General features: G+C 36.5%; 1 protein-coding gene across 1 annotated transcript in view; it reads right to left on the minus strand.

The window, feature by feature from the left end:
- chrm3a (cholinergic receptor, muscarinic 3a) overlaps nt 1–22,031 on the minus strand; it is a 113,413-nt gene that overhangs the window by 60,813 nt on the left and 30,569 nt on the right. The window contains exon 2 of the mRNA XM_039670739.2: nt 13,298–13,419. The gene's annotated coding sequence lies outside the window, so the exon portion shown is untranslated. The remainder of the gene's footprint in view (nt 1–13,297; nt 13,420–22,031) is intronic.

Raw genomic sequence — 22,031 nt, forward strand, 5'->3', positions numbered from 1 at the left:
GTTAGAGATAAATCAAACAGTAAATGGCCTTTTGTCATTGGAAAACAGAATTTTTTGCCAAAACACAGTACATTAGAGAACGTAAACACACTCCAGTCCACATACATGTAGGGAACACATCCAATTAAGTGCACAGGAGCTTGACACGAGTTTGTAGGAACGCCAGAGATATAGACCCACCACTATACGTAGAAATAATTGAAACACCTGACAATGACTTCTCCAAAGGTGCGGTGTTGTGTTAAATTAGTTTCCAATGGCCATTCACCAACTGGTGACCTTTGACCCCTCCCCCTCCTAACGTTCTCTGCCACCCTATAACATTGAGCCAGGACTGCATAGAGATTACAATCAGACAGGTGATGACACACAGCTCTTGTCTGTATGAGGTCTTCTTTGTGTTATGTTTCTGGTCAGAGGACAAAACTATCTAATCTTGGGAAACCAACAAGGCGATGAGTAGACTGGATTGGACATCTTTCTAGGGAAACTGTCTTTGTTCTTCTTCTATGTGGGATTGTACAATTCTGCTATGGCAATCACACAAACCCCTTCACTAAATCAGATTAAGGCTCTCAGAACAGCTGGAATATAGTAAGTGAGGTGTAAACGCTTGATTTTTATTTATTTTATCTTGTGGTGTAAATTGTGCAGTGAGCAAGAAAGATCCTTATAAGGCTAGTTCGTCCAAAAAGGACAATTCTGTCATCTTGTACTCACCCATGTGTTGTTCTAAACCAGTACAACTTTTTCAGTTTTGTTTATATTTCACTAATGTACTGATCTTGGTGTTAATGAATCACACAGACTTTTTTAGCAAAACAGCAAAAGATTGTGTCAAAATATTTGAGGACGACATAATTAATATTAAATCATCATCATTATGTAATGTATGTAATGTCATAATCAGCAGATCCAAAAGCACACACACTTCAAAACTTGTTCTGGTGCCACCGTGCCCACCACTTGTCTATAAGAGAAGTGTAAGTCCATCCCACATGCATTGCTAATTCTGGCATAGATTAGCATAGCCTGTAAAGAATTGATCAGATCACTAAAACAGGCTATACTAATTAAAGCCAGAATCATCAATTCAGATCTTCAGGATTTTTAACGAGTTTCCCTCCAAAGGGTAGCACTGTAAATAAAAAGCATTAGTTTTCATCAGAAAGTTCCAATTTTAACAAAAACAAAAGTTGAGTAATAGTTATGATGATGATGATGATAATACTGCATAATGACCTGTTAAAACTGCAGAGTCATAACACACCTTTAGGGGGCTGTTATTTACTGTAAATCTACAGTACATGAAAATATCAGGATGAATCATTTGACATCCCTATTATATATATATATATATATATATATATATATATATATATATATGCTTATAATGGTATGTCCCTAATGTTACATAGCAATTGCTGGACCACTGTGTCTCCGGATCAGCGGTAGAACCGGAGGTTGGCATGCACCAGTTTCTTTCTTTATTTATTTATCGGCGCAGAAAATAATAATTAGCCTATGACTTACAATAATAAAAACTAAATAGCCTACTATATACTATTAGAGTGCATTTGCATCTGGTTAAATTGTTTTTTGCTTGACTCCATGTCTACAGGATTACTTGAAGGCCTTGATTAAGAAGGGAAAGAGAATGTTGATTTGGATGGATTAATGAAGTGAAGAGCAGTCATTACAGCAGAGAGACATTTTATGTCAGTTATTTGGAAGGAAACAATGATATTTCTATTCTATGCTAGTTGTCATTATGGTCTTAGTTCACATTAGTATAATGCAATAATTGACTGGCGTTCACTGTGGTCTCTTCCATTCTGTCATAGGATAATTACAACTAGCCCTGTTCTCTATGAAAACAAGACAGCTAATTGAAATTTTATGATAGATTTAATAATAATAATAATAATAACAACATTAAATTCAAGTTGTTACCTTGGAAAGCTGTATATCAACGCTGCATCACTGTTGAAGCATATTCAGCAAGGCTTGATCGATTCATATAAAATTACCCTGAAATTAAAGACAAATCGCTTGCCGCAAATCATTTTGAAATAACCTGTCATAACACACCAGTAGAGGAATGTAAATACAAGGCAATAAATAACGGACGTATTTAAAATGCTCATTACAGACACAAGATGCACTCAAGCCAAACCCTGGTTGAAAAGTAAAGCACTATACAATGTGTTTGAATTGCAGGGGGGAGGAAGCATCGGTGGCTGTGGTGGGGACCGCCATTTAGGAACTAATTTCATATGAAACTGAAATGAGAATTCCATGAAAATGAAAAATACATAAATAAAACATATAAATAAAAATAAAAGTCAGCCACCCAGGGTAAGATTTACACGCATTTATTCAGATAACTTCTTCAAGATAAGAAATAATGAGTGATTATGTATTATGGATGCCAAAAACTAGAACAAAAACCAACTCACTGCACCATATTACCAAGAAAAGAAAGAAACACAGTTGTTATATTCAGTGTTGGATCCTGTCTATGTGCCATCATCTCTGCCCTTCAGTCCTTTTATATACATCAAGAGAAACCCCATCTTCCTCTAAATCGATGGAGGACATGGATGGTACGTTTTTTCTCTGGGAACCTCAGTCATATTTGCACAGAGTAAAGGCATTACATTCTCAAGCAGTGACCTGAAACGGTCTCTTTCAGAAACTGTAACTTTCACTGTCTCAGTTGTCAAGAATATGGTTTCTGCTTTTAATATTATATTACAAGGAGATGGATCCTTTGTCTGTCAGATGGCACTGATACAGGGTTTGCATTATAAGAGCAGAAGGCAGTTACACATAAAAAAAAGATACAAAGAATGTGTATAGATACGCAAGTAATGGCAAAAAAAAAGGGCAGCAACATACTGATAAATGATATAAAATACATTCAATATAAACATGGTTATAATAATATTTCACAATATGTATTTTTGTTCAAATAAATGCAGCCTTGGTGAGCACAGGAGACTTCTTTCAAAATTAATAAAAAAAAAAAATCATACCGACCCATACATTTGAACTGTATAATCTGACAAATAAAAGACCCTGTTAAATCCTCATAGAAAATGCATGCATTTAAAAGAAAAAAAAATGTGGAGATGCCATGGCATTGAGGTCATCTACATGCTAAAGTACTCCCAAAAATGAGAAAATAAATATAAAAACAAAATGCAAATTGACAAAAACATTTTTATGATTGACTCTTTATACAAAGTTTTGTACAATCTTGGTATGAAAACCTCACGTAATACGCAATTACGTCGAAAAGGTCATGCTTTTTGTATTGCCGAAAATTTTCTTTTAGCCTTTTTAATATGAAATCACCCAGGATACGCACACGTGGCACGAAAGGGGCATTTTAAACAATAAACTGACACAAAGACATTTGAATACCTGAAATGTAAAGTTGCGATTTTCTAGGCTGATATGACTATGAACTATACTCTCATTCCTGCGTGATAATCAGGAAACTTCACTGTCGTACCATGAGTGCAGCAGGCGTAATGTTGTGACGCAGCGCCTGAAAAATAGTGCCCAGCTTCCAACGTGACCAGGACTAAGTTTGTGTAGTCATCGCGCCTGCTGCACTCATGGTACGGCAGTAAAGTTTCTTGATTATTACGCAGGAATGAGAGTATAGTTCCCTGCATATCAGCCTAGAAAATCGCAACTTTACATTTTCCGTCTGTCTTAGTGCACGATGTAACTATAGACCTTATGCACCAGAGAAACGTGGGCGCCGTGATCTTTAAAATATGGTCTTTGAAATTCCGTTTTTGCGGTCACTCTGTATACTTCTATGGCATCGCCGTCGAGGAGTAATTAGCTGGTGAAGTGGATCCTGAGCATTGTAATGTTTATCATAAGCATTGTAAAGCAGATGTCTTAACAAATGCCGATAGGGAAATTTTTTACGAGCAGTTAATTCATACCTATGCAATATCGCTGTGAAAATACAGACCGGAAGTCAAAAGACAACAAGTGTAGCACTGAAAAGGGGCGGGGCTACATAAGGTCTATAGAAGAGTCAAGTTTTAAATAGGAAAAATATCGAAACACTTCGGTAATTTTTTTGGGAGAAATGCTAATGGTCACTTAATGATGTATGCTAAGCTATGCTAAAAGTGGTACCGCCAGAACCGGAGATCGGCTGAATGGATTCAAAAAAGGTAAAACTCAACAGTTTAACTCTGGGGGAGTTGTAAAATGAGCCTATTTCCAAAAAAAGTGGAGTACCCCTTTAAGCCCCATCCACTTTAGGCTTCAAAAACGCTTTTCCGAAACCTACGAGTACGTCACGGACACTCCGTCCATATTTTTTTTTTACAGTCTTTGGCCCTAATCTTGCAATGCCTTGATCTTTGTTCTTTTTTTATCAAAAAAACAGGATGCCTGCTGCAGGAGACACAGAGGACTGAGACAACACACTTTCACAAACGCACACTACACACACAAACACACCCATTTATGTATAATCTTAATTTCGCTTTGCTTTGTTTGTTTTAAACATTCAATTTGTATTTATTTTGAAATGAAATAAAAACTCAATTTGAATTATTTGTTTTAATGTTGGGAAACATGGCTATAGGCCCTACAAAAGAACATGGTCTGTGGTATATTGCTTAATGATTTTTACACGGATTTCACATGAAGTTACAGTTTTACATGGGGTGTAGCGTTTCAAATGTTATTCCATGGGTTTCACGAGAGATATTTTACATTACACATGAGATCCCATGGGTTTCACATGAGAATTTTACATTTCACATGTGATACAGGGTTCACATGTGTAAAATGATCCAAAAGCAGACATTTCCCTGGTGTAGAACACATATGAAACACATATTTCACATGTGCTTTTAACATGTTTTACATGTTAAATTTCATATGTGCAAAATAACATGAGCATGCGGTGTCCACATGAATTTTTGCACATGTGAAGTCCATGTGTTTTTTTCAGTAAGGGTCTGAAATGCAGTTTGCTGTGAAGCAGGAGAATTGACAAGCATGGATGAACGCAACAATCCAACATCAGCTCAACTGACCGGTTCCTTTACTCTAAGAATGAAATGAACCAACTGATGCCGGATGAACTCTTCAATCCATTTCAATTAACTTTAAAATCAGCATCCGCTCAAGAATTGTCACATAAATCTCAATTGTCCGTGATCTGTGAAATCCTGCTATCTCACATCTGAGATGATCTAAAGGGAAAGCATCTATAGGGGGAGATTTGATCTGTCAAATTGTGCTTTGCAATCTGACAAAGTGTTTTAACTTAATTAAATATACCACAGCTGTTTGACAAAACGGAAAGATAAAACTCGAAGGGAGGAGGGGGAAGGGGTGACGTCAAACAAAAGTTTACTAAAACACTTTAAAACTGAGTGAAAAAGATCAGCATGGAATTGACATGGTTTGAGTGACTAAACATTAAAAAAACAGGCCTTCGGTTAAAGATTTTATGACGCAGTTCACAATATTCTCACCTGCACTACAGCACCTGCCAAAGTGTATGCACAATGTTGGCCTGGGCAAACTGAGAGAGTGAACAGAGAAAAGAGGATGTGAAGAGAGAGAGAGACACACATGGACATTGAGATCCATCCAAGTAGATAAAAAGATAACAGGTGCAAGTGAAAGCACCTGTGAAGATGAGGAATTTACCTCTTCAGGCAAAACATGAGTTTATTCAGAGCAGATCCTCCTATTCTATGCCTCAAGAAACTTCAATTACGACACACAGGCACCCACGCACTATTATCTGTCTGTCTCTCATTTTAAATGAATAATCCTACTTCACTTCCCACCATCTGTCCCTTGAGTCGTCCATGGATAGAATATTCAAATGAGCGGATCAAGGTTTGCTGGATGTCTCTGATGTTGCACAACTTTAATAGTCTGACCTTTATTTCATGTCATACAGTGTGCAGGGGTTAAAGTGAAACCCTGAAGGAAGATTTGACGAATGCAAAATGTATACTGAAGAGGGGGAGAAAAAATTCGATTTGTTGAAAATATGAATCAATTTGACCTACCAACTCTAAAATTTTTAAATCAAATCAATTTTTCCCAGCCCTAAGTAAGAGCCAAAAGGGATAAATCTGAAAATTATTCCCTAACAAGGTTACACACAAAACCCAGGAAACATCTGACCCAATATATCAATAAATACTGTTTAATGTATCATATTTTTGGTATAAAATACTCTAACCCTGACGGAGGAACCTAGGTAATATAATCGCTGAGACTTTGGGGCTTACAAGACACCGCTGTCAACTAAAAGCATTACACTTTGTATGCGTTTTGACCATTTGTTTACACAACAACAGCGTTTTGTATGCCTGAGGATTGTTTTGACAATGTTTTCTGTTCGTGGACAACTCAAGGAAAAACTTCTCAGTTTTAAGCACATCGTTGTCATGTAAATCTACCCTTTGGCTAGGCTCTAATGACTTATGCCAGTAAACAACCACCTAACGCAATCATAAAATAAAACTAAAATTGCATATCAATGGCAAAAAATAAACACCGATTAATTGTATTCCAAAAGTGTAAAAATCTGGTCTATCATGATATACAGTACAGCACCATTTATCACTGATATATGAGACTCGATCTTTGCCAGAGGCAGAATTACCGTCGGATAATCCAAGCGTTTGGAGGCATTTAGTGGCGTCAAGTAAACACAATTTTTTCAGCACATTGTGCTCATGCTATTTACTCATGCAGGTCTGGCAGTTCAATGTGATTATTCCCGCTCTGTTAGGAATGCATTCCTGGCATACGCTCTACGCTGCAGTTCCTGTCGAAGCCAAAAGACAGAATGTAGCAAGCGTGACTGACATAGATAAACCAAAATTATTCCCCTCTTTCCATAATTACCAATTTCAACAGCGGTGATGATTTTTTATGGAGCTGTGGTGGTCGTGGCGGCAGCATGTGTGAGTTTTGTGTGTGCCGTATCACAATGTCTTTGGTGATAAACCTTTCCCTTGTCATGATTAGGATGATGCTGTGATGTGATTGGCTGAAAAGAATGCGGTGTAATAGTGATTGTTGCCTTAGGTCAGGGGGGCAAAACTATGGAATTATGCATGCATTTATGTGATAAAGTTGCTTGTGACTGAACCCAATCAACCAGAGCGAGTCAAATGAGTTTTCAGCCTCTCAGAAAAATCTGAATTCAGAAGGCAGCTGTTTAACACGGATAGTCAGAGGAACAATGTGACATGGACAATCACAATGAATAAACCAGAATATACAGAGTATATAGCCTATGATAATTAGATACTCAAATGAGTTTTTGGGTATAGTTCACCCAAAAATCAAAAACACAGACAGTTTTCTACCATGTCTTCTTGTGTGTTTCTCAGTCAAATGTTTTTTTTTTTTTTTTTTATTGTTAACCAGTGGTGTAGACACGAGGGGGCAATATACAATCTTAATTTTATTCAATGTTTCATCAACCAATTGCCTGGAACAACATGAGGGTGAATTTTCATTTTTGGATGAACTATCCCATTAAGTTGACTTGACTTCCATGTGTCAGTTTGCATGCTCAAATGTGCACCCTCACACACTTAAACTTTACTCTACAGTGAGTGTGTTAGTGTGACAGGCAGGTACAATACCCTGCAGCCTGTACAAGCAGGCAATTAAATCCCATCACAGACTCTCACCCATCATGGCTCACCGGCCTCTTTCTTTTTTACTCCATTTCACTTCTTGCAATCCGTTTTTCCGTCTCTGCATTGAACACTCTAAACATCCCTCCAGTCTTCCCCTTTCTGAGAGTTAATTAATCCCTGATAGAGGATGGACCAACACACACACACCTGGGGAACCCAGACAGGCGTGGGGGAGGCCTGTGTATATCAAATGAGAGCATGCTCAGGTGGTAGAGCTTCTTTTCAGATATGAAGAGCAATGCTGGGTATGTTTTTTTTTTTTTCTTAATTTTGTTCTGTACTATCAGTAACTGGAGGCAAATGAGACCTAACTTACATTACACTCAAATGGTGTTCTGTCCTAAAACCTTAATCCTACAGAAAACCTGATACACGTCAGTTAGGGGCAATTTTGCAGAAAGCTCAGACCATGTCTTAGCATGGATAATGTACACTATGAGACACAGTTGAGGAAAGACACTCAAAGAGAGGTTGAAGAACTGTTTTCAATTTTTAGATATTTTAAAATGACATTTACTTCTGTGATGCCAAAGCTGCATTTTCAGTCTTCAGTGTCGCAAGATCCTTCTGAAATCATTCTGATATGCTGTGTGGAGTTACGGTGTGGAGAAGCCCCAAAGAAGCTTAGCACCCCAACTGTTGTGTGCCCAGTATGAAGCACATAGGAGGATCAGTGATTTAAACTGAAATATCATGGTATTCCCTACTGTGCTTGATTGGCGCATCACTGCCAAGAACTACCCAACCATTCTGGAGGACCATGTGGATATATGTGGAGGACCATCTAAATATTTTTGAGCCACTTTGGGGTATTTTGGACTAGCAAGAAGATGTTTTCCTTCACTCTTTAACATCCGTGGCAGAGAGGAGGACCCTTAGTAAATTTTCTTCTATCCCGGAAAATGCCTTTCACCCACTACACAATATCATTGTTAGACAGAAGAGCACCTTCAGCGACAGGATGCTCTCTTTGTCCGGCTCCACTGACAGACTGAGGAAGTCTTTTGTCCCTCAGGCGATACAGCTTTTTAACTCATCCCTGTGAGCAGGACTTAATTTTAATTTATATATATATATATATATATATATATATATTGATCTGCCCTACCTAAAAAACAATAGACAACAAAAGCAGAGCCTGGCTAGTTTCTACAGAACCTTTTTGACTTCATTGCTTATAAATAAATTCATATTCTGCATTGTTCGCATGTCATTTCTGCTTGGGTGACACTACACTGAATGCATTTTGACAGACCCCTGATTTGTCTGTGAATATACACAGACTGTGCTGGTCATTCAAGTTCATAAATAAGCAAATTATCCAAATCAAATGTGTACATAACACAGCCTCTCAAAAAATGATTTGGATCTAACCAATATGAGCAGAATAATCTGACTGATCCTTTCAATGGGTCACCAGAGGAGGATTAGAGATGTTGAAAAAGTGTCCAGTTAGTTCATGCCCTAATCATGTTGTGCAAACATCTAAAAGCTGATTGAGAAAAAAAAAAAACAGGAAGCTGCCTACAATGTCAATGGGTGTCCTTTCATCCAGACTAACCAACCACAAAATATCAACAAAATTTCACTCTAATACCATCTAATTCTCCCCTAGCAGGAGAAGAAAAAGGCGATAATTTGGCAGGATGTGACACCATTTTGGCCTCAGTTACTGTTTTTATAGAGCCCTGATTTAATGTTTGAGTGCATCCCGTAAATATATATTTTTTTTTTTATCTGAGTATGTCCAACACACATCAACTGAAAAAAAGATAAAAAAAACAGTTTAAATCCAAGCCTGCAATTCTCTGACATTTTGAATGTTATACTTTTTTAAAGGGGTCCGTCCTGTTATGCTTTTTTACATTTTGAACTTTCTTTAGAGTGTAATGTTGCTGGTTAACCATGAAAAGGGTCTGCAAAGATACAAAGCACAAAGTCCACTCCAAAAGGGGGTTATTCTCTATATTAGTAAGCAATGTTTCTGAACTCTGTGAAACACCTCCATTGTAGTCTTGAGTTGTCTTCTGAGAATGCACAGGTCACAATATTCCTAATTTAAATAATTCCTTTTATGGCATACGCAAAGAAAAATGGTGAAGGTTGAGTGGCATTAGTAGTGTGTTGAAACTTGCGGTCATGGTAAGAAGTGAGACATAAACACACTCAAAGCGGTTGACCAATCACAGCACAAATCCCTGTTACTGGGATGTTCACGCACAACCATTTCTAGGGTTTACAAAGAATGGTGTGAAAAGGGAAAAACATCCAGTGTGTGGCAGTCCTGTGGGCGAAAATGCCTTGTTGATGCTAGAGGTCAGAGGAGAATGGGCCGACTGATTTAAGCTGATAGAAGAGAAACTTTGACTGAAATAACCACTCGTTACAACCGATGTATGCAGCAAAGCATTTGTGAAGCCACAACACGCACAACCTTGAGGCGGATGGGCTACAACAGCAGAAGACCCCACCGGGTACCACTCATCTCCACTACAAATAGGAAAATGAGGCAACAATTTGCAAGAGCACAGCAAAATTGGACAATTAAAGACTGGAAAAATGTTGCCTGGTCTGATGAGTCTCGATTTCTGTTGAGACATTCAGATGGTAGAGTCAGACTTTGGTGTAAACAGAATGAGAACATGGATCAATCATGCCTTGTTACCACTGTGCAGGCTGGTGGTGGTGTAGTGGTGTAATGGTGTGGGGGATGTTTTCTTGGCACATTTTAGGCCCCTTAGTGCCAATTGGGCATAGTTTAAATGTCAAGGCCTACCTGAGCATTGTTTCTGACTATGCCCATCCCTTTATGCCCACCATATAACCATCCTCTGATGGCTACTCCCAGCAGGATAATGCACCATGTCACAAAGCTTGAATCATTTCAAATTGTTTTCTTGAACATGACAATGAGTTCACTGTACTAAAATGGCACCCACAGTCACCAAATCTCAACCCAATAGAGCATATTTGGGATGTGGTGGAACGGGAGCTTCGTGCCCGGATGTGCATCCCACAAAGCTCCATCAAATGCAAGATGCTATCCTATCAATATGGGCCAACATTTCTAAAGAATGCTTTCAGCACCTTGTTGAATCAATGCCACATAGAATTAAGGCCCCACTAAACACTGGACGTCGGATAGACGTGCAGATCGTGTCTATATTGGGTCCGTTGGTCCATGACCAATTCTGGACATCTATTCGACGTCCAAACTAGGTCCACTATTTGGACGTTCAACAATGGCCCAATTTGGACGTCATATTGACGTTCAACATTTGACCATTGAACTGGTTCATTTTTTTGGACCTCATTTGGACGTCTATTACAGGTGCAGGAAATTTACATGATTAATATGCAATGTTTTTTTTTATTTACAAATATCAACATTGTTGATATCAACATGATTAATACATATGAATACAGATTATTTATAATTATTTAAGATAGTTTTCCAAAAACTGTATTTGATTGTCTCAAGCAGAAGGTGGTAATTGACACATACAAAGGTCTAATGCTGTATCTCAAACAGTAGAGCGTTGGCACTTGTGAAACGGCCACCGAGTGCAATGCTTAGATCAAGGGTTTGATTCCCAGGGAAAGCAGGAATGTAAAAGTGCAATGTAAGTCACTGTGGATAAAAGCATGTGTCAAATGCATAAATATAAATACATGTTACAGATAACATCCTTTAAAAATGTCCTCTACCTTTTTGAAACATGGGACTACAGTTATAGAAGTTATAGAAGATACTAAATTTGATGTTGAAAAGACGTCCACAAACGACCAAATTTGGTCCCACTGACGTCAATATTAGACGTGCAAAAGACGTCGCCTGGCGTTACAAAACAACCCCGTCAGTGGACTGAAATTGGACGTCCAAAAATTACATAAAGACGTCACTCAAACGTCACATTGCGCAGTGGGGCAGTTCTGAAGGCGAAATGGGGTCAAACACAGTATTAGTATGGTGTCCCTAATAATTCTTTAGGTGAGTGTATTTAATTGATGAGCTGTCCATATCCATCATAAATCTCAGCTATTTCTGTCATCCAACACACACGTCACTCTGTAAAGTCATGCACCTCAGAGGGTATTAATGATGGGTCGATTTTGATGTTCATGTTCAATGATTACGCAGGGAGAGATCGAAATGTTTCATTCTCCCGGTGTGACAGGACCATAATTAAGCACCAAAGATTTCAGTGTCAAGCTGCTAAACAGCACACCCACCCAGAAAGACAGAGAGAGAGACAGACATGAGAGAGAGAGAGAGAGAGAGCTGTCACTGGGGCAGTACCCTTTCAAAGATACACATTTGTACCTTATTGAGCCTTAAAGGGTGAATATTAGTAGCTTAAAGCCTACAGTGTATATTAGTACCTAAATGGTACATAATATTTCCTTTTGAAAAGGTACCACCCCAGTGACAGCTTTGATACCTTTTTGTTCTGAAAGTGTACAGTGGATTTGAATACAATTACACATTAATGTTACCATATGCTTTTCATGGACATATTAGAACCAGGTAGAGATTCAAAGAAAGGCAACAGTGGCTTTAAAAAGTATTTGGACACTTTAGTTATGCCTACAAATGCATGAATGTATTGCATTTTATATACAAAACATCAAACCATGCAGAAGTGCAAACAAATTAAGCTTCAAAACAAACTCCTTTTCTGGTCCATTTAAAGATTGTGTTACTTGTGTGTTACTTTAAAGGAATTGGTGCTTTTATTCAGCAAGGATGCTTTAAATTGATGAAAAATTATAGCAAAACATTTACAGTATAATGAGGTGGAGACGTTACAAAATATTTCTATTTCAAATAAATGCTTTTCTTTTGAACTTTCTATTTATCAAAGAATTCTGAATGCATCACGAATCATATCAAATGTATCACGATTTCAAAATAAAAAAAATTAGTTGCACAACTGTTTTCAACATTTATAATAAGAACATTTTTATGAATATCGCACCGAATCAGCATATTAAAATTATTTCTGAAGAATCATGGGACACTGAAGACTGGGATAATAGTTTTGATACAACAGACTTTTTTTCAAACACATTAATCCTTTATATATATATATATATATATATATATATATATATATATTGCTCAGTTTATGACAAAAAGACTTATTGAGTAAATATGACAAAACAATGCATTTCTCTACATAAATATACATTTATGGATATACATTTATGGAAACACTGGATGACTCAAAGAGAGGCTTAAAAAACATGAAAATTTAATTATTCTACAAAAAGTCTCTTTCTCTGACATTTCCTTTAATCGAACTTGTTTGACATTTAATGGCCTTTCTGTAATAATCAGCACAAAGTGTGTCGTCTGAACTCAAACAGGCATCAGAATGAGTTTTCTTCATGATTCGCCATCAAATTCATTGCTCCACCATTTGAAAAATCTCATATAATCGCCAATTTCATAACAGCAGAATAAACTTAAGCAGGAAAAAATTTGCTTATAAATAAAGAAGGGAACACAAAAATAATGCATTTCAACAGTGCTGTCACTGTGTGTGTGCAAAAATCTGGTCACTCACCCTGTAGAGATTGGATTGGGGCAGAGAGGTCACCTTCTGACAGGAGAGTTTAGGTGTACCTCGACCTGAAGCTTCAGTTGGCATGGAGACAGAACATCAGTCTGGTTCATACTGCCTCTGACCTGCGGGCACACAAACAAACATAGTTAGACCTATTTGATCCCGAGAAGAATCAAAGTCTGAAGTGCCACTCTCTTATCTGTATTGAGACATTCGCATCAACAAATGAATAATTCATCTTTTATCTGTAAAAAAACATTGTACGTGTAATTATAGCTGCCACTGGCTCAACACTTCAACACATCTGAAATAACTTGCTCCATCCAAAGCTTAGAGAAAAAAAATGTGACAGGCTTCTGTTGGAATTCATCTTAAAACCGCTAAAGCTACAGAAGGAGTCAACGGCTACACTGTCTCAGAGCAGTTTGAAAGATGAACTAAACATGTCTGTTGTTCCAACAGACCACTAAAAGCAGCGATGTAACTCTTGCAGTCACTGTGATGGAAAAATCAATTCTGTTTCGAATGCGTTTCGGAGGGCATTTACACCTGGTCTTTTCACGATCACAGAAAACGCATGAAGTGGATGCATACATGCATAAATGGCATTATCTGACAAAATCCCGTTTCAATATGAATGGCTGGCTTCTACACAATTATCAGGTGCCAGGGTGCACAATTTTATCATTTCGAAGTGTTTTACAAGGTACCAGGCTAAATATCCAAGATATTACAATTTTAGATATATCATCAATAGATTATCCTCTTTTTATCTAAATGAAATTATACCTAAAGTATATTTGCAGATTTTTGTAACCAGCTCTTGTTACAATGTCAGTAATATGTTGTATGAATATATAAAAACTTATACCGCACAGACAGCTAAGTTTTATCAAAAGCATACATTTTAATTGAATGTCATCAATTACTCACTCTTTCGTTCCAACCCCTTAAGACTATCATTCTTCAAAACCAAAATTAAGATATGTTTAATTAAATTAAAGATTTATCTCCCTCCATTGAAAGTCTATTCCCCCAAAACACTAACAGTTCAAAACAGTTCATGAAGAGAGTGTAAAAATAAATCCATGATTGGTGGTTTAAGCCAAGTTTTCTGAAGAGAAACAATCAATTTATATGACGACATACTTAATTTAGGCTTTATTCACATATAAACATTTATCAGCAAACATACATAAATCACTTATTGTAAAAGGTTTGGTAAGCTCAACCATAATTGATGCGAGAAAACAAACCTTATTGGTTCTCATACGCCAAACAAGTACATTTGTATCTGTCAAATGTTATTAAAAAATATCTTGTTGTAAAAGTATCTAAATTGTTTTCTGAAGATGGATGAATGTCTTATGGATTTAGAAAGAGTAATTGATTTTGGTGAACTAACCCTTTAAAATCACCCAATGAGGAACAATTATTTGTCTTGACACTGAAAATCATATTAGATTCACTGATACCACAGACAGTGTTAATCTTAAACCATTCTGAATCTTTAAAAAAAAAAAAAAAAAAATCCATATCAATCCCTAAAACTGCTGGTCTCAAACTAGGATCTGGTCAAATCAGGAGCATAGGGATTGCTCAGGCTTACCAATAATTGTATCTATTGTAACTTCCGTCTTGCAGTAAAACAGCTTGTGATTGCATAAAGACCCATAATCAGAGACTCATACGCCTCAAATACAATGATGTGCTATGTAAATTTGTAGGCAGATTATGCAGTCAGTTAAATCAACGTTCAGCAAGCATAAATACCAGGTTGTTTTCAGAGCAGTTCACCAATCAAGCACCATTTTGGTAAAAATACAACCCCACTGTATCTTACAGCGAGTTGTGATAAAGGGATGTGATGCAGGGAAATGTAATATGCCAACGCATTCTCACCCCAAGGCGTCACCTTTGACCATGCTTCAATATTTGACGTTTTAGGCGCCCTTTAGAGTCACTTACATGACGCGATCCTAATGCGTCATCTAACTGACGCTAAAGGAAAGCGTCTGTTAGAGGACGTGGTTAGGTTTAGGTGTGGGGTGGGGGTAGGGTACACGCGATCCTAGGGCGTCATTTAACTGACGCTAAAGGGCGCCTAAAGCGTCAGATATTGAAGCATGTCCAAATGCTTCCCAAGGCGTCAGTTAGGTGACGCCTTGGGAGTGAGAATGGGCTGAATATGCTATTAGACAAAAATTGCTCCTCATTAGGTGGTATAGGTATCATTTGTTTACCAGTATGATCAAAAGTGATGGAATGACTGGTGAGAATGAGTCTTTTGGAGGAGTATTCATTAAGTGTCTACCTTGGTTTCCCAAAAAGTGCTAATAAAATGAAAAAATCGAGCAAAAATTAGAGTAAAGCAAAGGTTTCCACATTAAATTTTACAGAATTTTAAATCATTTTGTGTAGCATGGACTTCACTAATTTAGGTGATCTCTATTTCACCTTCATTTCTTGCTTTTGTAGAATCGTAGGGGAAGAGCAGATTTTTTTGTGTTATTTTTCAGTTTTTAGCTCTGAAACTTACAGGATATTCTTGTAATATGATGACCTCTTAGATGTCAAAAGCTCAAGGAAAAATTGATTTCTCAGTTCATCCCCCCTTTAAATAAAATATACCTGTTCTATTTCCATAGAACTTTCATTCTCTGACTCATATAGACATTATTGTCGGACTTGAAATTGTGAGAGTTTCTGTTCTGACATTATCATTCTGTGAGATAAGATTGCCCTGACAGAGCGCAAGTTTGTGAAGCACCACCCTCTGGACCGACAGCAACAGCTCATTTGCATTTAAAGGGATACACACTAAAAGGGTGCGCTTTTCTCAGCCCCAAAAAATGTATACATGCTGTAAAAAAAATTATCTGTATTTTGAGCTAAAACTTCACTCGCTCTGGGGACATCAGAGACTTATTTTACATTTTGTGAAAAGGAGCATAATAGGTGACCTTTAAATCAGCTCATCCCTTTACCTTTAGTGAATTGACACTACTGAAAATAAATGTATTTATGCACACTTATCTAAACAATTAATTGATACAAGCAACACAAAAAGCACAATTACAGACAGAAAGACAGATAAACAGATAGATACCCTGCATTTCTATTAGCTTTCCAAGACCATTCTTTCAGAAAGCAATTCTGTTACTCTCTGAATGTTGGGTCTAAAATCAAAGGTGCACAATGGCCCTGATAATAGAGGTATTAATGAGAATTCATTAATGAAATGCTTTTGTATAATAAAGATTGAGAATGAGGGAAAACAGAAAGCGAGAGAAAGAATATATCAACAATCAAGTCTCTTAGTATGCAAAATGTATGAGTATCTCCCTCTTGCTTAAGACACCGTCTGAGTCAAACAATAGACCACCACAGAGCTGAAAAGGAACTACTGGAAATAATTGATACAACCCAACAAAGACAGTTCCTCCATAATGACAGAAGAACCCACTGTGGGAAAATGCGTGCGGTATGGCCTTATCATTTATAGCTGCATTCATACGGCTTTCTAAATAATACCCAGTGCCCACAAATTAAACTGATTATGATGTGCCAGAAATGATGAATTGCTATCCTCTTTCTGTTTTGTAAAAATGTAAGCAGCAACACACTGCGTGTAAACCTGTGCAGACCAAAGAACTTTGTCTTGTCTATTTTATATTTAACACAACTTACACTTGCCATCAGTCATGCCTTATTTCTGCTAAGGACCGTGACAGAACTGTTTTTGCATTTAAAATCAAATCGGAATGGCCCAATGTTTTGAAACTGACAGATGAGCTGTGCTACATGTAAAAAATATGTTATTTTAGATGAAAACAAAGCTCACGCACGAGTCGCTGAACGAGCAGCAAGATGTAGTGAAATGTCAAAGACGTTCATCAAGCGTATGTTATTGTTTACACAGAAAAACACTGAGCAGTGGAACACAAAAACGCAAATGTCCTACCATTAAATAGCACTTGGATTTTTGGGGGAAAAAAATCCACAGACAGCTGACAAGAATCATGATCCAACAGCCATGTTGGAGCCTATATGTACTTAGAGCAACAATGCAACAACAGTACAGACAAAAACAGTGTTGGAGAGTAACAAGTAGGCCTAATAACTTAACATATTCACTGATTCTATGACCTGATTTCACAGACAGACCTAAGATTAAGACAGGATAAGGCCTTAGTTAATTTAGGGCATTTAAGTTATTTTATAAACAAGCCTTAGAGAACAAAAAAAACAAAAAAACATTACTGCATCTTAAGACAAAACAATGGCACGCCACTGACATGTTTTAAATGGATACACCACTTTTTTTCTTTTTTTTTTTTTGGAAATAGGCTTATTTTACCACTCTCCCAGAGTTAAACAGTTGGGTTTTACCGTTTTCAAATCCATTCAGCCGATTTTCTGATATTTAGAAGAATATCAGTAACCTGACAGTTTCTAGTCTCATTGACTTCCATTCTTCTAAATATAAAAAAATGGCTGAATACATTCAAAAAGAGTAAAACCCAACTGTTTAACTCTAGGGGAGTTGTAAAATGAGCCTATTTTCAAAAAAAAGTGGAGTATTCCTTTAAGATACTGTACATCACTGCAAGTTTCTGTCAATTAAAACAGCTCAAAAATGCACTTTAGTCTTAAAGTCTGTAAAACTGGGGATATATGTTTTGGGTTGTGTAAATTAGGATGTTTCAATTTATTTCTATCCACTGTTCTCAATAAACAGACGCTATTTTATCACACTGTAGATCAATCTCTCATTTCAACCCAATTCGTGCCACAGTTATTACTTGTATTGAAAATTAAGTAACTGATACGAATTCTTAAATAATTTCCATTTAAATCAGTTTTCCATGTAGTTATTCATTTGTCAGGGTTTATTTTGTGATGATGATGATGATGGCTGACTACTTAATCTGCATGCACTGTAATGTAATAAACATAATAATAAATTTAATGAAAAAAATGATTGACAATTGTACAGTCAGCAAATATTGCACACTATTCTCATTCTTTAACCTGTTTTAACCACTTTTTGGCATGTGTAAAATCTGCAGCATCTGAGGCAGAACGTAGAGACTTTTAGTTAATTATGAGCAAGAAGAAACACATGAGTTGATCAAGGCACGACAGAATTAATTTCATCCTTCGAACAGAACACAGATTGTACTTACATTTTCATGAGATGAACCTGGAACATAACAGGGTGTTTGACAAATTACTTGGGACACACAATTTCTGTTCATGTCAGACATGAACAAAAATCTGCTACTATGGAACCCAACAAACTGAGCATGACACCACAAACCGAACCAGCGAACGAATGATACGAGATGAGATTCACCTCATTATTTAGAGTGTCCTGTGTGTCCTTGTTATTTACACTACAAGACGAAGCATCACTTTTAATGGTCTAATGTCAGGTGAGAGGTGCTGTTTTGTACTGGGAGCCTCTCAGAAGTGTCTTCTTGTGATGTAAATGTGCACTGGGCGCAAATGTGCAATTGGACACAAAGTAACACCTAAAGATGTATGAATGTCACTGCATTAGATGGAATTTATAGTATTATTTTTACAGGGAAGTGTTTTTAAAGTAAAAATTGTGTTTGAGGTATAAAAGTCATTGAGAGAATACAAATATACATCCACAAATCGTTCACTTAGATAAACCCACCTCTTCTCATACCATTCAAATGAAACAAAGCACACGTTGGTCACGCACAAAAATGTTATATTGCAGATGCAGAGATGTTATTTCTGAAATTTCATAGATTTTATGTATAGCTGATGCAGATTACTTAAACCTTTCTGGGTTCGAGATATTGCTGAGTTTGTTTGAATTAAACAAATGGACAAGAAGAAATTTACTGATATTGGATAATTGAAAACATTGGATAGGCTACTATCTGACAAATCCCTCAGGTTCCACAAGGAAAACCATACAAGGACTCGTCCACATGTTGTTCATGATTGGTAGCTGCAGTGCATGACAGCATTTTTTTATTTTATTTTTTTTTAGTGTGGAAAAACTGCTTTACGTTAAAATCTTAATCACAGCTGTTACAACACTGTAAAACGGATGAGATATCAGGAGTATTACAGCAGTTCATTCATCTAAATGACGACTACAGTGACTACAAGGAACACTTACAAATTAGTATCCCAAACCTACAAGTCCGTCTAATTTACATGAATCCAATCCGTTATGAAAGTGTACTTAGACTGTGTCTGCTAGGATTTATTACAAAATGTGGACATGTCTCTAGCCTTTTTTGGTTGTCAAAGCTCATTCTACTGACCCTTTCACAACCCAGAACGTGTGCCAAACGAAACAAGGCTCAAATCACCGGTGAAGTCGTGTGTTCCATGAATTATTTAGTTCAACGTTCCATTCGTGAGTAAATGACGAAACAATCATGGTGGAATCTGTGTAATGCATTATCATAACAAACACAGCAGTTCTGGTCCATAAAAACATGACACTTCTTTATATGTGGACCAGCAAATGTATACATAAAAATGAATGCCATCCTTACAGACATCATGGATGACTCACCATATAAGAGACCACAGACATAACAGGTGAACACACAAACAAGGCTTTGGGCATTAGCACGTATTGTTTATGTGCATGTTCCAGTGATGGATGAGAAAAGGGTGCAGAAGTCTTCCTTGTTTGGTCAAATGTCATTAGCAGAGTGCGTGTAAATCTGGGGTAAGATTAGCCATCTCCTGGCTGGCCTGATGTGTGTACAGTATGAATATAGAATCTGATTGGAACTTCTGATTGCTTTTCCAGGATAATGAAGCCTGTAAAACTTCTAATCTAGGATCTAATCTAGGATTCCTCATGCAAATCCAAACTTCAGCGGCTGTGGCAAACTGCATTTTACATTACATTGTTTACTGCATGAGAAAATGTCTAGTATTTCTGAAATTACAATTTTTTTTTTTAAATAAATTTATAATTTGAGAATTGAAATATTTATAAAATTATGGTTTCACAAAAAAAAAAAAAAAGTTTTCATATCAAAATGTGACAACCCTTCAATAAAGCTCAAAGGCGACACGGTTACGTTTGGATAATAATTAGGACCTCCCATCCACTGTGACTGAGTTTTTGGTAATGCTAGCAGACAGGTGGTTTATATGTGAGTGGCGTTTGACAAATAGGGAAGTGAGAAGACACTAGTAGGTCATGAGTCTTCAGTCTTGGAATGGAAAACAGGTAAAGTCTGCCAGATGACCCAGGTGAAAAGGAAATGTATTTAAATTGTACTTATTTTGATATACTTAATGTATTTTAAGTGCACCGTATTAAATATGTATTAAATGTGCTAAATTGAAACAACTTCAAGTATATTAAGTGTACTTTAATATGTATTTAAGTTCAATTTTAAGGTAATAGTAATATATTTTATTATATTAAATTGTGCTAAAATGGAACCATTTTAAGTACATTTAATGTAATATAATAGCACTTATTTAAAGTGTATTTTTAATACACTTTAAATCGATTTTAGAAATACAGCATTAGTATATTTTAGCGTCACATTAATGCGTTCTAAGTATATTTTAAATATAATTTCAGCTTATTAATAATGTATTTGTAGATCACTATAGGACCCACTATTAACATATTAAAAATATATTTTTTCCAAAAACCATTTAATATAAAAATAATATATTTTAATGTATTAAAAATACAGTTAAACATTTAAATTCAACAAAACCCAGTAAAAAAATATTTCTACAAAACACACAAACACTCTTTGAAAGATAAACTTTAATGCACTACATCAGTAAAGCATTATGAAAACTAAACAAAATACATTAACATAAAATGCATTGATTTGCAGAGGTATTAAACAGAACAAAAAATAAATAAATAAATAAATAAACTAACTGAAAGGAGTAGTTCACTTTAAAAAAAAAACTTTTGCTGATAATTTACTCACCCCCATGTCTTCCAAGATGTCCATGTCTTTCTTTCTTCAGTCGAAAAGGAATTAAGGTTTGATGAAAACATTCCAGGATTTTTCTCCATATAATGGACTTCACTGGGAACAAAACGGTTCAAGGTCCAATGGCTAACAGTCAATTTGTCGTGAAAGCATGAGAATTGCTCAATTGCGAGAGTCTCGTGCTGAATGCTTGAGAGTTGGCAGCCCTGACAAATCTTTTTTCAAGTCAATTCATTCATTTCGTTCGTTGAATGAACCTAATGACTCAGAAAAAGATTTGTTAATTTTGATGAACGAGTTTGAATAGGAGAGTTATGAACATGCATAACAGAAAAGAGCATGGCGACCATTTGAGCTTATAAAACTTAAACGTTGTTTTTTTTTTTTTAAATGACCGATCGTTTCGCTTGATAAGACCCTTATTCATCGTCTGGAATCGTTTAAAGCCCTTTGAACAGTTTGCACAGAAACTGCCTTTTGGACCTTGAACCGTTTGGTTCCCAATGAAGTCCATATGGAGAAAATCCTGAAATGTTTTCATCAAAAACCTTAATTTCTTTTCAACTGAAGAAAGAATGACATGGATATCTTGGCATGGGGGTGGGTAAGTTATCAGTAAAAGTTTTTTTTTTTTTTTAAGTGAACTAATCCTTTAAGTCAAACAAAGTGAAATACAATAGCAAAAAGTAAAGTGGCCAAGTCGTGAGTAAAAAGAGAAGTTCGTGACTTGTTCAGTCTGCCATAGACTCTTTTGG

Source organism: Pimephales promelas, chromosome 15, assembly GCF_988280905.1.
Source record: "Pimephales promelas chromosome 15, fPimPro1.hap1.1, whole genome shotgun sequence".
Classification (NCBI taxonomy): Eukaryota; Metazoa; Chordata; class Actinopteri; order Cypriniformes; family Leuciscidae; genus Pimephales; species Pimephales promelas.